The following is a 13,160-nucleotide window of genomic DNA, read 5'->3' on the forward strand; positions in this document are numbered from 1 at the left end:
GGCCTAAGCTTCCATGTAAATTCAGCTCCCTGAAGCTGCCATGCCTGAGACACCACGTGAAGAGATCACGTAAAGATAGAAATGCTTGAAAATCCCCAGTTGTTCACCCACTCACTGCATAGAATATAAAGGGGCTGTCCCCACCAAGCCCTGGCCAAATTACAGATCTGTGAACTAAATAAATGATCATGATTATTTAAGCCACTAAGTTTGGGAATGTTTTGTTATGCACCAATAAAAAACCAGATCACCCACAGAAACCTCCAGCACTATTTAATCACTTTCATTTCCTCTGACAACACACCTCCCATGGCCTTCAAATATGCAGCTACCTCTGCCTACAAATCACCACCAGCCCCTAATGCCCCAGCCAGCACACCAATACCCTCATTTAGAGAGTTATTTTGCTTTCAAGGGTCACTGTAGGTAATTTTTGTTGTAGTTTTAGTCATCTTTAATCATTGTTGTAGTTTTAGTCATCTTTCCCCAAATCTGGAAGTGTGTGGTTAAGGACCCAAACTTCAAGTCAAAGTGTCTCGGCTTAATTTTTTTTTTCTACTGCTTTAGGTTGTAGGACTTAATCTCTTCAACCTCGGTTTCTCCAAAAGGGAGTAATAGCCAAACCCCTATCTTGGTACTGTAGGGGTTCATTTATAGCTCCGAGCAAAGTTCCTGGTATTTAGTAAGAATTCAATACATATTGCTGTTATTAGAGCACTAATCACATTTCATTGCAATTATCTATTTCTTTCTCTGTTTCCTCTTCTGACCAAGAACAGTGTATCCTCATGCTTGCCACCTGGGATATGCAAAAAAAAACATTTTTATTAATTGAATAAATGTATGAACAAATGAACAAACAAATGGATGAATGAATGAATGAATGAATAAGTATGTATAATCTAGCGTCCCTTTCAACTCTTTTTGTCCAGCATGTAGGAGAGGAAGATGATAGAGATCTCCAGTCCTATGGGAAGCAGTCATAGTGTGCTGGCTGCATGCTTTTCTTCAGGTCCAATTCTTCTCTCTTTTCCTAGTGGTGCTGTAGTACCACAGCCATGCAGAGAGCATGCTCACTTGGTCAAGTGAAACTTTTTACTCCTGAAAATCCAAACCAGATGGCAGGACTGTAAGGAAAGCCAGTGCCAAAATCTCAGATGGCCTCCAACTACAGATTCTCTTTCCTCTTCTAACCATTTTATAGCATGCCATCCAGATACCTGACCTTGCCAAATAAAACCAGTTAATCTTTTACAATGTCAGTCCCTTTTATGGACTCCACGATATGCCAATTCCATATGGTGGCAATGCTGTGGAAGGGACTCTGCTCTTCCTGACAAGCAGGTTTGTGCTGCACTAAGCAGATAATTCACCTCTTGCCTCGTGCATGATATTTCCCCACTGATTTCTGCTCAACAGAGAGAAGTTGAGAGAAATTACTAAACAGCAACACAAACTTGATTAATAAGATGAGGAGATATTCTACACTTAATTTTCATTTTCACCATAGAATTTACACATATACATATTTATACCTAAAATTCTCATTATAACAGCTAAAAATCTAGATATGCTGGCTGAGTTCCAATAACTGCCATTGGAACTCAGTGCTATCTAAGGATATCAATGTCATTCCAGTACATCTCAATTTTAATATCCAAAAAACCCCAAAGCACCAGTGAGTCCTTCAGTATGCCCTCTTGCCTCAGCATAAAAGAAAAAGTTTAAATATTTTTTTAAATGAGTAAAATCCAGGGTGCTGGCTCTCTATAGATCTAAATTGCTTTGAAAGTGAATGTGGAGTTTATCTTATTATTGTAGATTCTATGCTGCTTATGAGTTTAATCATTTCTGCATTCTTTCTCTGGAAGGAGCTATTCGAAGGCTGCATAATGCTGAGGGTTAGAAAGATTTTTGAGGCGTGGCACCATCTTCTCTGATTGGGCAGCAGATCTCGAACGATGTGGGCCTTTTGCCGTTGACTCACCAGAGGGCAGCAGCTTTGCAGCTTGATGTCAGCAGGCAAGAATGTCAGATACTTTTCTCTGCCAGCCGCTCCCCGCAGCCCCCAGCAGTAGCCCAGAATTAAGCAAAGCTGTTTGGGTTAGCCTCTGACCAGCCTCCAGGGCTTCTCGCTGCCCTGGTTACCATGTTCCAGCAAAGAAAATCTCCACCAGATCTCCGCAGGGGAACGCTAAACTCTTCCAGCTATGTGTCTCTGGGGATACCAATATAATTGCCTGGTTAAGGTTTGGATTCTGGGGAGACCGAGTATGGTTTTCCAGGCACCCCTCTTTAACAGACACACACACACACACACACACACACAACACACGTTTTCTCTAGAAGGGAAACACCAGAATGCAGAAAGAAATCTGTAAACAGGCACTAGAAAAATTTCTAGATTCTAGATGGATTGTGTGCCGTTTGTACTCCTGACATTTAGTCTGCCTCAATTTCCCGCACATTTCTGACTGTTCCAGCTGAAGCCTCAGATGAGAGCTAGAACTATCCCTGTAGCCCTTTCTATCCTAACTTTCCATGATGCCAAGAAATTAGACAACTAGGAGCTTTCTGAGAGGATTGGCTTTCTGGTGCTCATGAGGCAGAATTGCCTGCCCCCCAGTAGCTAGTCTCTGAGTACCTATTTTTATTTGTTACATAGTTTCACATCTCCTCTCCCACCATCTTTCCACTGAGCAGAAAAGAGTCTTAGTTGTAAGTTAATTAAAATGTTCATATTTGTTTTACCTTTTAGATGATTCTTGTAGTTTTAGGCAACTGAAAGTTTACACAGATGGTAGCTTATATACCTAGTTAAAATAATCATTGCCAAGGTCAAGCAACCAATTAAACCAGTACAGTTAAGCCAAGGTGAAATTGATGAATCCCAGAAACTTAGTGTCTCCTAATTCAACTTGCTAAAATGTGGGGATCCCGGATTTAAGGCTGTTTGATTCAGTTGTTACACTAAGACCTGAGTCAGAAATTCTCTGTACGGTCTTGTCCTCATTCCATTTCTCTATCCTGTTGGATGGCACCAGCCTCAACTCCCTATTCTGTTTGAATGTCCTCCAGGATCCTCTAGCTTGGTTACTGTAGTGGACTAAATCATGATCCCTAAAAAGAAATGTCCATGTCCTAATCCCCAGAACCTGGGAATATGAGCTTATTTGGAAAAAGTTAAGATATGGAGATGAGATCATCCTGGGTGATCCAGGTGGTCCTTAATCCAATGACAACTATCCTTGTAAGAAACATACGGAGGAGAGACACAGGGAGATGAGGACAGGTCCTATAAAGATGGAGGCAGAGGTGGAGTGATGCAGCTACAAGCCAAGAAACTCCTGGAGCCACAAGAAGCTGGAAGAGGCGAGGAATGGATTCTCCTCTAGAGCCTCTGCTGGCAGCACAGCCCCTGCCGACATCTTTGATTTCAGATTTTTTGCCTCCAGAACTGTGAATACATTTCTGTTATTTTAAAGGAGGCAAGTTTGTGGTAATTTGTTACAGCAGCCATAGAAAACATTTACAAATGCAAATGCCTTATAGGAATCATACAAGTAATGAAATGAGCAAGCAGTCTAGGTAGGGAAATTCTAGTTTTAGCAGCCCATAGAACTTTCATCTCAAAGCAGGGAAACAACAGAGAGTGCAAGCAGTCTATAGCAAAAGTGAGAACAAACATCCTAGCTGAAAGAAGTACACATCACTCAGACCCATCCAGTTGGTACTGTGTGAAAACGAGCCCAGTATGGCCAGATCTTCCCATTTTTATTGCAATTTTATTTTCAATCTCCTGCATTTTAAGTGTTGGTTCAAAAATCAAACAGGCAAACTGCACTCTGTTGGCCCAACCAAATATGCTTGAGGTCTGAATTTTGACCACAAGTGGCCAGTTGCAGCCTCTGGAGCCACTGACCCTTCTAACAGTATTTAAGGCATGTGCCACAGACCATTCACAACAGAACTAAGAACAGGACCTTTTTTCCCTCCTACTTAACCCGGTCTGCCAGCCTAGGCCACTTACATTCGAAACCTCTCCCACCCTTGATATAGGCAGAGAAATTTTTGGACCCTTGATCATTTAGAATCTAGAAGGGGTGTGTGTGTGTGTGTGTGTGTGTGTGAGAGAGAGAGAGGGAGAGAGAGAGAGAGAGAGATTGAGATTTGAAGAGGATTAGGGGTAGAGACTGCAATGCAATGTGTGATTACTTTTTTTTTATTGGAGTATAGTTGCTTTACAATGTTGTGTTAGTTTCTTCTGTACAGCAAAGTGGATCAGCTATATGTATACACATATCCCGTCTTTTTTGGATTTCACTGCAGAGCATTGAGTAGAGTTCCCTGTGCTATACAGTAGAGAATGACTGTGTGATTACTTTAGGAGGAAAAATAAAAGAAAAAAATTATTCATCAGAGGGAATTAAAAATCAAAAGCCATTTTTAGTGGTTATTTCATCACAGAGCATTAAAATATATTTTACTAAAGAGATTGGTATTTAAGTCAGATAAAACATAAGATATAAAACTGAGATATAATTTAATATTGACACAGCTTCTGTATTTAGTTTATTAAAAGTTGCTACTTTTATGATCATTTATCACATCTTAGAGCTACCTACTTCCTAATTCCAGACAGTAAGTGTCCTCTGGAGCACTACAAAGTAAGACATAACTAGATTGAATTTTTCAGTCTGACTATGAAGATAGTTATGAGCTTTGGAAGCACTACAAAAATGAAAGTAATGCAAAAATTTATATTATAACTCTCGTTGAGTCTGCAGTGAGGAAAGAGTTGTGATCGGTTTTCAAAATGACCCCTGTGTTTTCATGGAAATACTCTGAAAATAAGTAGGGGAAATTTTTGAAGATCCCTCTAAAAGGTAGAGGAATTTAAGATTTTCAGGAATGGATAGAGAAATGAGTCTCCTTATTGGTGGACAAGGATCCTTAGTCAAAGTTAAGGATACAAAGAACTCTAACAACACAATAAGAAGAAGACAAACAACCCAATTTTAAAATGAGCAAAAGATTTAAATGGACATTTCACAAAACAAGATGTATATAAATGGCCTACAAGCATGTGAAAATGTTCTTAATATCATTAGTCGTTAGGGAAATGCAAATCAGGGCTTCCCTGGTGGCGCAGTGGTTGGGTCCACCTGCCGATGCAGGGGACACGGGTTCGTGCCCCGGTCCGGGAAGATCCCACATGCTGCAGAGTGGCTGGGCCCGTGAACCATGGCCGCTGAGCCTGCGCGTCCGGAGCCTGTGCTCCGCAGCGGGAGAGGCCACAACAGTGAGAGGCCTGCGTACAGCAAAAAAAAAAAAAAAAAAGGGGAAATGCAAATCAAACCCATAATGAGGTATCACTTCACACCCACTAGGATCATGTCTCTCAAAAGACAGACACTTGGGCTTCCCTGGTGGCGCAGTGGCTGAGAGTCCGCCTGCCAATGCAGGGGACACGGGTTCATGTCCTGGTCCGGGAGGATCCCACATGCTGCGGAGTGGCTGGGCCCGTGAGCCATGGCCACTGAGCCCGCGTGTCTGGAGCCTGTGCTCCACAACAGGAGAGGCCGCAGCAGTGAGAGGCCCGCGTACCACACAAAAAAAAAACATTTTATCTCCTTTATCTCATTACCCAATCTATCAACAAATTCATCAATTTCTCCTACCAAACACCTCCTTTTTTTTAATATTTAAGTGCATAATACATGTAGTTCAAAATACATGTACAAAATGCAACACAGTGGAAATTTTTTCTTCTGTTCTCCCTCAGCCACCCAGTGCCTCTCCCTGGAAGCAATCAATGTTATCAGTTTCTTGTGTATCATTCTAGAGACATTTTATACATCTCCAGGAATATATATATGTGTGTGTACATTCTACCTCCCAGCATACACACACACACACACACACCCCTACCTTTTATTCCACAACTTGTAGTATTCTGCACATTTCTTTTTTTACTTAATAATCAATACCATATCAAAATCTAAATATCACTCAAATCTTTTCCCTCTTTACTATCCCACTACCAGGAAACTGGGTTGGACCCTCAGTACCTCTTGCCTGGACCATTATATTGGGTTGGCCAAAAAGTTCGTTTGGGTTTTCTGTAAGATGTTACAGAAACACCTGAACAAACTTTTTGGCCAACCCAATATTTCATCTAATTTGAGATTCCATCAGTTATAAGACACATTGGTGTTTGGGGGCCATTAAGAGAGAAAATAATACTGCCAATTAAATTATGACATACTGTTGATTGTAAGATGCATCCCAATTTCAGAAAACATGTTTAAAATACATATATATGCATCTAGAAACAATAAAATTTGATATAACATCCTCCCAACCAGTTCTCCAACATCATACCTGGCCCCCTTTCAACTCATAGTCTCTAGATAAACAACAAGGATTTATTATATAGCACAGAGAACTATATTCAATATCTTGTAATAAACTATAATGGAAAATATAAATATTTTCCATATTTATATTTTCCCCCAAAAATATAAATATATACATATATATGTGTATAACTGAATCACTTTGCTGTACACCTGAAACTAACACCATACTGTAAATCAACTATACTTCAATTTTTTTTAATGATCAATTTATAGTCTCCTGTCAGAGTGATCTTTCTAAGCTCTAGGTTTAATCTTTTCACTCCTGTATTAAAAATTCTTTATGATCTCCCATTGCTACAGGATGAAGTTCAAGTATCTTAGTGTGACTTACAAGACGCTTTCGTTTTCTGGCCTCATTTCTCTCCACTATTCTATGCTCTAGACATGCCCAACTATTGACTATTCCTCAAAAACGTAGTGCTCTTTCAAAACCTTGTGCTTTTGTATGTGCTGTTCCCCCCGCCTGGAATACTCTTGACCCTCTTTCCTCCTAGCTAAATACCATGTGTCTTCCAAGACTCATCTCTGGGAAAACTGCCATGAACTTCCCCAGTTCAGTTAAATGTTCTTTCTGTGATGCCATCCTCTGTGCTTAATTCCATCAAAAGCACTTTCTGCCTAGTATTAGGCTTCATTGTTTCCTTGTCTGTCTTCACTATTCCTGTTTTTCTCAAATCACAAGGGATTGCCACAGTGCCTAGTCCATGGTAAGCATTTAATACATATTTATTGAATAGTTGTGTACTTTGGCCCCTGGATATAATCATCACATCTGCAATAATGAAGGTGTGGTCGGCTCAATATAGGGGAAAGTACACTGGGTCTGAAGTCAGAAGATGCCAGTTATGGGTTCTGACACTTCTAACTCTCTGATTTTAGCTTGGTCAGTTAATGTTTCCAAGGCTTGGTTTCCTCATCTAAAAACATGAACATTATTAGCTGCCTAGAAGGACTGCTGAAGGGATTAAATGAAAGTAGCATCTGAAGGCACTGGCACAGAGATGGTGCTCTCAACATAGCAACCTTCATTAGAGTGACTGGAACAGTCCATTCTATTGAACAGATATGATATACCCTAAGGGGCTTCCCTGGTAGTCCAGTGGGTAAGACTCCATGCTCCCAATGCAGGGGACCCGGCTTCAATCCCTGGTCGGGGTACTAGATCCTGCATGCATGCTGCAACTAAGAGTCCACATGCTGCAACTAAGAAGCCTGCGTGCCGCAACTAAAGATCCCGCATGCTGCAATGAAGGTCCCGTGTGCCGCAACTAAGACCTGGCACAGCCAAAATAAATAAATTAATTAATTAATATTAAATATATATATCTATAACCTGAAAGCAAACACACCATTAACATGTGTTGTAATACTGAATGGACTTTTATCATTACCTCCAAACCCTGTAGGTAATTACCTTTAATAGTTTCTTTTAGATCCTTCCCATGTTTTATTTTTAACACAAATACAAGCACTTATAACTACATATTATATTCCTTTCTTTTTGACACAAAACGGACCATGTTTTTAATATATGTGTATATATACACATACACACACATACACCCACACACACACGCTGTTCTGAATGTTGCTTTTTTCACTCAATAACTAAAGGCATTTTGACCTTCTAAGTTTGCCCAGAAGAATTCCAATCAAGTAGACAAGTATGTTGAAAAAGGGACTTTACTAATTCTTCACATCACAATTCTGAACTATAATCAAAAGGTTAAAGCTTTGACTCACAGCCTCAACTCCTTCTAAAGGGAACCACAAAGAGACTGCATGACTAAAACAGTGAAGGACCGACCACGGGCAAAGAAATCTCAACCAGGCTGAAAGATCTGCAAAGATCTCAGTATATTGCCTGGAAATCAGAAGAAATCTGCAAACAGCAGACTAGTAAGTCTTCAGCACTACTGTGTCCTACTGGTTTTTCGTCAATGATTGATATGTTCCCTACAGAACCTTCAATTTTAAATGAAAAGGTTACTTTCAGAATTGCAAAAAGGCTCCATTTTAGGGCCGTGGCTCAGATACAGAGCAAGATCTGCATTTTTTTAAGGCTAAGTCTGTTTAGAAATCAAGAGCTTGTAGTATAAGGAGGTAGTTCGGGCTTTATAAATAGTTCTTTCAGGTTTGTTCATCGCATACATGATAAGGTTATAAGTACAAGGTTATTAAAAGTTTGCCAAATGTGGATATTAGAATAATAGACCATTTTGTTGGCAAGTTTAATTACAGCCCGGATTACCCATGTCCTCTCTCCTTTTCTCTGATTTTTTTCTCAGGCATCCATCACCTGAGTTGGTGACCTGAAGTCCTTAAACTCTCACATGAATGGCCCCAGTTTAATCACTGTGTTGTCCACTCCTAAGTCCCTGTCTGCCCACTGCATTTACTGAAGCTATCCACGTGGGCAAGAAAACAGACTCATTAGGAGATGTCCAATGAGTCAGTCAGTAGGAACAGCAGATTCACCATCTCATGCCCAATAAATTACTGTCACTCTGACCCCAGCTGTCATGTATACACAATGCAGAAAATTTAACAGGAAGATTAAGAATGAGCTGGGGAAGAGCACAGAAACTCCTGATGGTCTTAGACGGGGCTGGGAGCACAAGATTGTGTCTGACCACATAAGCCAAGAGAAGTGGAAGCCTGAGTCAGTTCTCTACACTGTACCAGCCACAAACACTGCCAACCCAGCAGGCAAAGAAAAATAAATTCAGGGAGCTATGGGAGCCAGCAAGCAAAGGCACCAAATCTAACAAGGGGGCAGGGCGAGTAGGGAGGGTTATTAGAGCAATCAGGTAAAGCCCATTAACAGCCGATTTCTCAACAAACCATAAAGATACTGGTGCAATATATTTACTGTTTGGTGCTTTAGCCAGAATAGAATAGTCTGATGAATGAGCTAGAGATGGCCAGATGGAGAAGGGCAGAGGTCACAGAACACAGAAAAACATTAAGGCTCTAAGTCTTGAAATAACAGGGCATTTTAATAACTCCAGATAGTTCACTGTGAATGGATGGAAGAAGGGGGAGACAGGGCCAGCATAATGGTGAGAGATGAGATGAGGCTGGAGAAATGGCCAGAGGCAGATGATGAAGGATCATGTGAGGTCACACTAAAGATCTTGGATTTCAACCTGAAGGCACGACTGTGAGCCACTGCAGGATTTTAAACAGGGAATAACAAGATCAGATTTAAGTTTTGGGAACGTCAGTCATAGCATGTAGATCATGGATTTGAGTGCTGCTTCCATAGCACCCACTATACTATATTGTAATAAGCATTCGTCTGTCTCCACACTAGTCTGTAACCTCAATAAGAGCAGAAAGCATGTCTGCTTTCTCATTATTACATCTCCAGTACCTAGTATAATGCCTAGCACACAGTTAGCTATGGATGTATGGATGGAAAGATGGATGGATGGATGGATGGATGGATGGATGGATGGATGGATGGTGGGTTCTAATCTCATTCATCTTTTTTTAAAAAAATTGAAGTGTAGTTGATTTACAATGTTGTGTTAATTTCTGCTGTACAGCAAAGTGATTCAGTTATATATACACATTCTTGTTTTATGTATATTCTTTTCCATTATGGTTTGTCACAGGATATTGAATAGAGTTCCCTGTGCTATACAGTTGTCTATCCATAGTTTGCACTGCTAACCCCAACTTCCCACTCCATCCCTCCCCCTCCCCCTTGGCAAGCACGAATCTGTTCTCTATGTCTGTGAGTACATTTCTATTTCATAGATAAGTTCATTTGTGATTTCTTCCTGTCGTCTCACCTTTCATGTCTGCAGATTGAAGAGTCCTAAGTCTGATGAGTCATCCTCATAATCATCTTTTCTTTTAATTTTCCCTTCAGATCTTACCTTTATCTAAACTATCCTGTAAGAAGCTTACAAAGGCCAAAACCATACAGTATTCTAGGGACAAACATAAGCTTCCTACCATTATACAAATGAAGGGTAATATATTTTTGTCTAATTTTCAAAATTTTTCCAGTGATGATCATGATTTTGTTGGCTTTTGAAGTAAAAGCAATAGATCAAATCAGAGTCTTTACAATGACCACTCAGTCTCCTTTTCATAAACAAGAGCTCAAAGCCCAGTGCAGGGTCCCCTGCTAAGTGCCTCTTTTCTTAATTGTGATTATGGCCACCTACCACTCTCTGCAAGGGTTTCTTCCAACCCTGGTTACCCTGGTCCTGTTCAACAAATTATGGTGTACAACTTACTCTTTCCAACTAGAATATCTGGAAGAAAAAAAAAAAAAACTAGAAACAACTGATTCTCTTTTTGTTTTCCCTAAATTAATCATTTTCCATTTTGCTATCTAATTTCCACTGTCAAGGTTTAATAATTATTATTGTACTTGTAGAGTGCTAGATTTATATGAGGCACTGTTCTAAGTGATTCTCATTATATACATATACTCATTTAGTCCTCACAAAATCCCTATGACATCCATATCAATATTATCCCTATTTTACAAATGAAGAAACTTGAGGCACAGGGAAATTGAGTTGTTTGTCAATAATGCATATTCCAAAACTGATATATGACAGACTAGATATTTGAACCTATGCAATCTGACTCTAACGTAGAGCCGGTGTTTGGTGGAGAAGGAGGGAAAGAGAAAAGCCAAAGAATTTTATCTGAGCCCGTCCACTATTAGCAGATTTGCTGAGTCTCAGTTTTGACATCTGTACTGTGAAGATAGTAATAGATACCTCACGGTTTGTTGAGAGTAATCAATATAACCATGCATGTAAAATATCTGGATGATGGAAAGTGCTTAACAAATGTCATTTCTCTCTCTCCTCCACCCAGTTAGTTCTGTCTTTAGGTTATCACAGCCATTTGAAAGCCACTGTTAGAAACCATACAGTTTATTTCCCAGCCCTGTCCTGTACCAACTGTATGAACTGAAGCCCCCATTTCCTTTACTTTAACCTGGCAATCATAAAACCCATTGTAAGATTAAATGAGATCATGTTCGAAAGGCAATTAACACAGTGCCTGGCATATGGTAAATGCTTAGTAAATGATAGCAGCTATAATGATGGTGATGATAAGGAATGGGAGGGGATTATTAAGAGTTATGGTGATGATATTTCCAGGTCAATTCTCTCTCTTCACCAAAGAAAACCCCCTAAAAACAAACCTGCCATCTGCCCTCCAGGACTATAAGAGAAAAGCTTGACTCTGTTACTTCCTTGAGGTAGAGAAATTACTTGAGTCCCCAGAGACTATCCTCAAGCACAAGAGTCTCAACCTTCTAGTGCATAAAATCATTTGGGACATTTATTAAAATTTCAGATAGCAGGGAGCCACCCAGTAATTCTGGTCAATAGGAAAGTCATGGGGTCCCAAGACCCAGAGATCTACACTTTGAACCAGCTCTCAAGTGACTTTGAGTTGGTAGCCCTGGGATCTCACTAAAAAACACCATCCTGGGATTAAATCAGCATATTTATTGCCTTGAACCAAGATTATTTCTAAGAATCTAAGTGAAATTTTTAATGAGATTTAAGACTGGTTGTTACTTTAAGGGGATTATTTATTGGGAAATATTTATCACTGGTTGCCAACTCAAAGTATTTGTTCAAATATCTCATAGTTTTATTCTTGAGAATAAAATAAATAACAAGACACTCCTTTGATAAATATATATATATGTACATATATATACACATAGATTGCTGTACATACATATGTAAGCATCAATGTCAGCAGTTTGAAATACCCTTAAAGGAACTTGCAGTCTACTTTCACGATCTCATACAGCCTAGTCATAAATTTCAGTCCCTGCTAGTCAGATGGTGTCATCAAATATTTATTGTTAATTGAAGGATAATGAATTTGTGTTTCCTGTAACTCTGAAAGGGTTAGCCTTGTTTTATTCAAACTATATTATTCACACACTCATCAAGAATGTTTTAATGCACTCCTCAAAGTTCATCCAGTGAACATTTCCAGTACTAGTAAAGAAAAGTTATGCATGGATAGTTCCACCTCATAGATTAAGAAACTGAGAGGGGAGAGTTTACATTTTCACAGACCACAGAGAAAGGCAAGATGATAATTTAACTGTCATCAAACTGATTCTGTGCTCAAGTCACTAGAGCATGTCTGCCATCACCTAATTTGGTCAGCCTTGGTTGGCTTTGGAGAAAAAGAATTTTCAAAGAAAAAAAATAACATTTTCATAATATTTTACTTATGGCCTTTGTTACAGCTTCCATAGTATTATTAAGAAGTTAAATCTAAAATTCTTCCAGAGACAGAATTAAGCTCCCAACCCAGTGAAGCAGATAAATTCATCTTAACCGATCTTAAAAAAATTTTTTGAGACATTTGATATTTTTAGAAGTCTCTGACCAAGTGTTAAGTAAACTAAAAACTAAAGGAAAATTGCAGGTGGTTCTTAATATTGTATAAATCAAGTAACTTCAAGATAATGAGCAACTCACCTTTTACAAGGGTTTTTTAGTATTTTTCTAACATCTGTTATGTAAAGAATTGTATCAGGTGAACATCACCAATTAGATCTCCTCTTCAAGATCAAATACTTTTAATCCTTTTTTTGTAATGTTTGGAAGGAACGTGTTTTAATTGAATCATTTACAAATTTTAAAAATTAGCCATTAGCTCAATCTAATACCAAATTTAGAGAAAAGGATTAAAAATCTTAATTTGTGACTTCATAACCCATTAAAA

Source organism: Mesoplodon mirus, assembly GCF_964341445.2.
Source record: "Mesoplodon mirus genome assembly, chromosome: 1".
In the NCBI taxonomy this organism is placed as follows: domain Eukaryota; kingdom Metazoa; phylum Chordata; class Mammalia; order Artiodactyla; family Ziphiidae; genus Mesoplodon; species Mesoplodon mirus.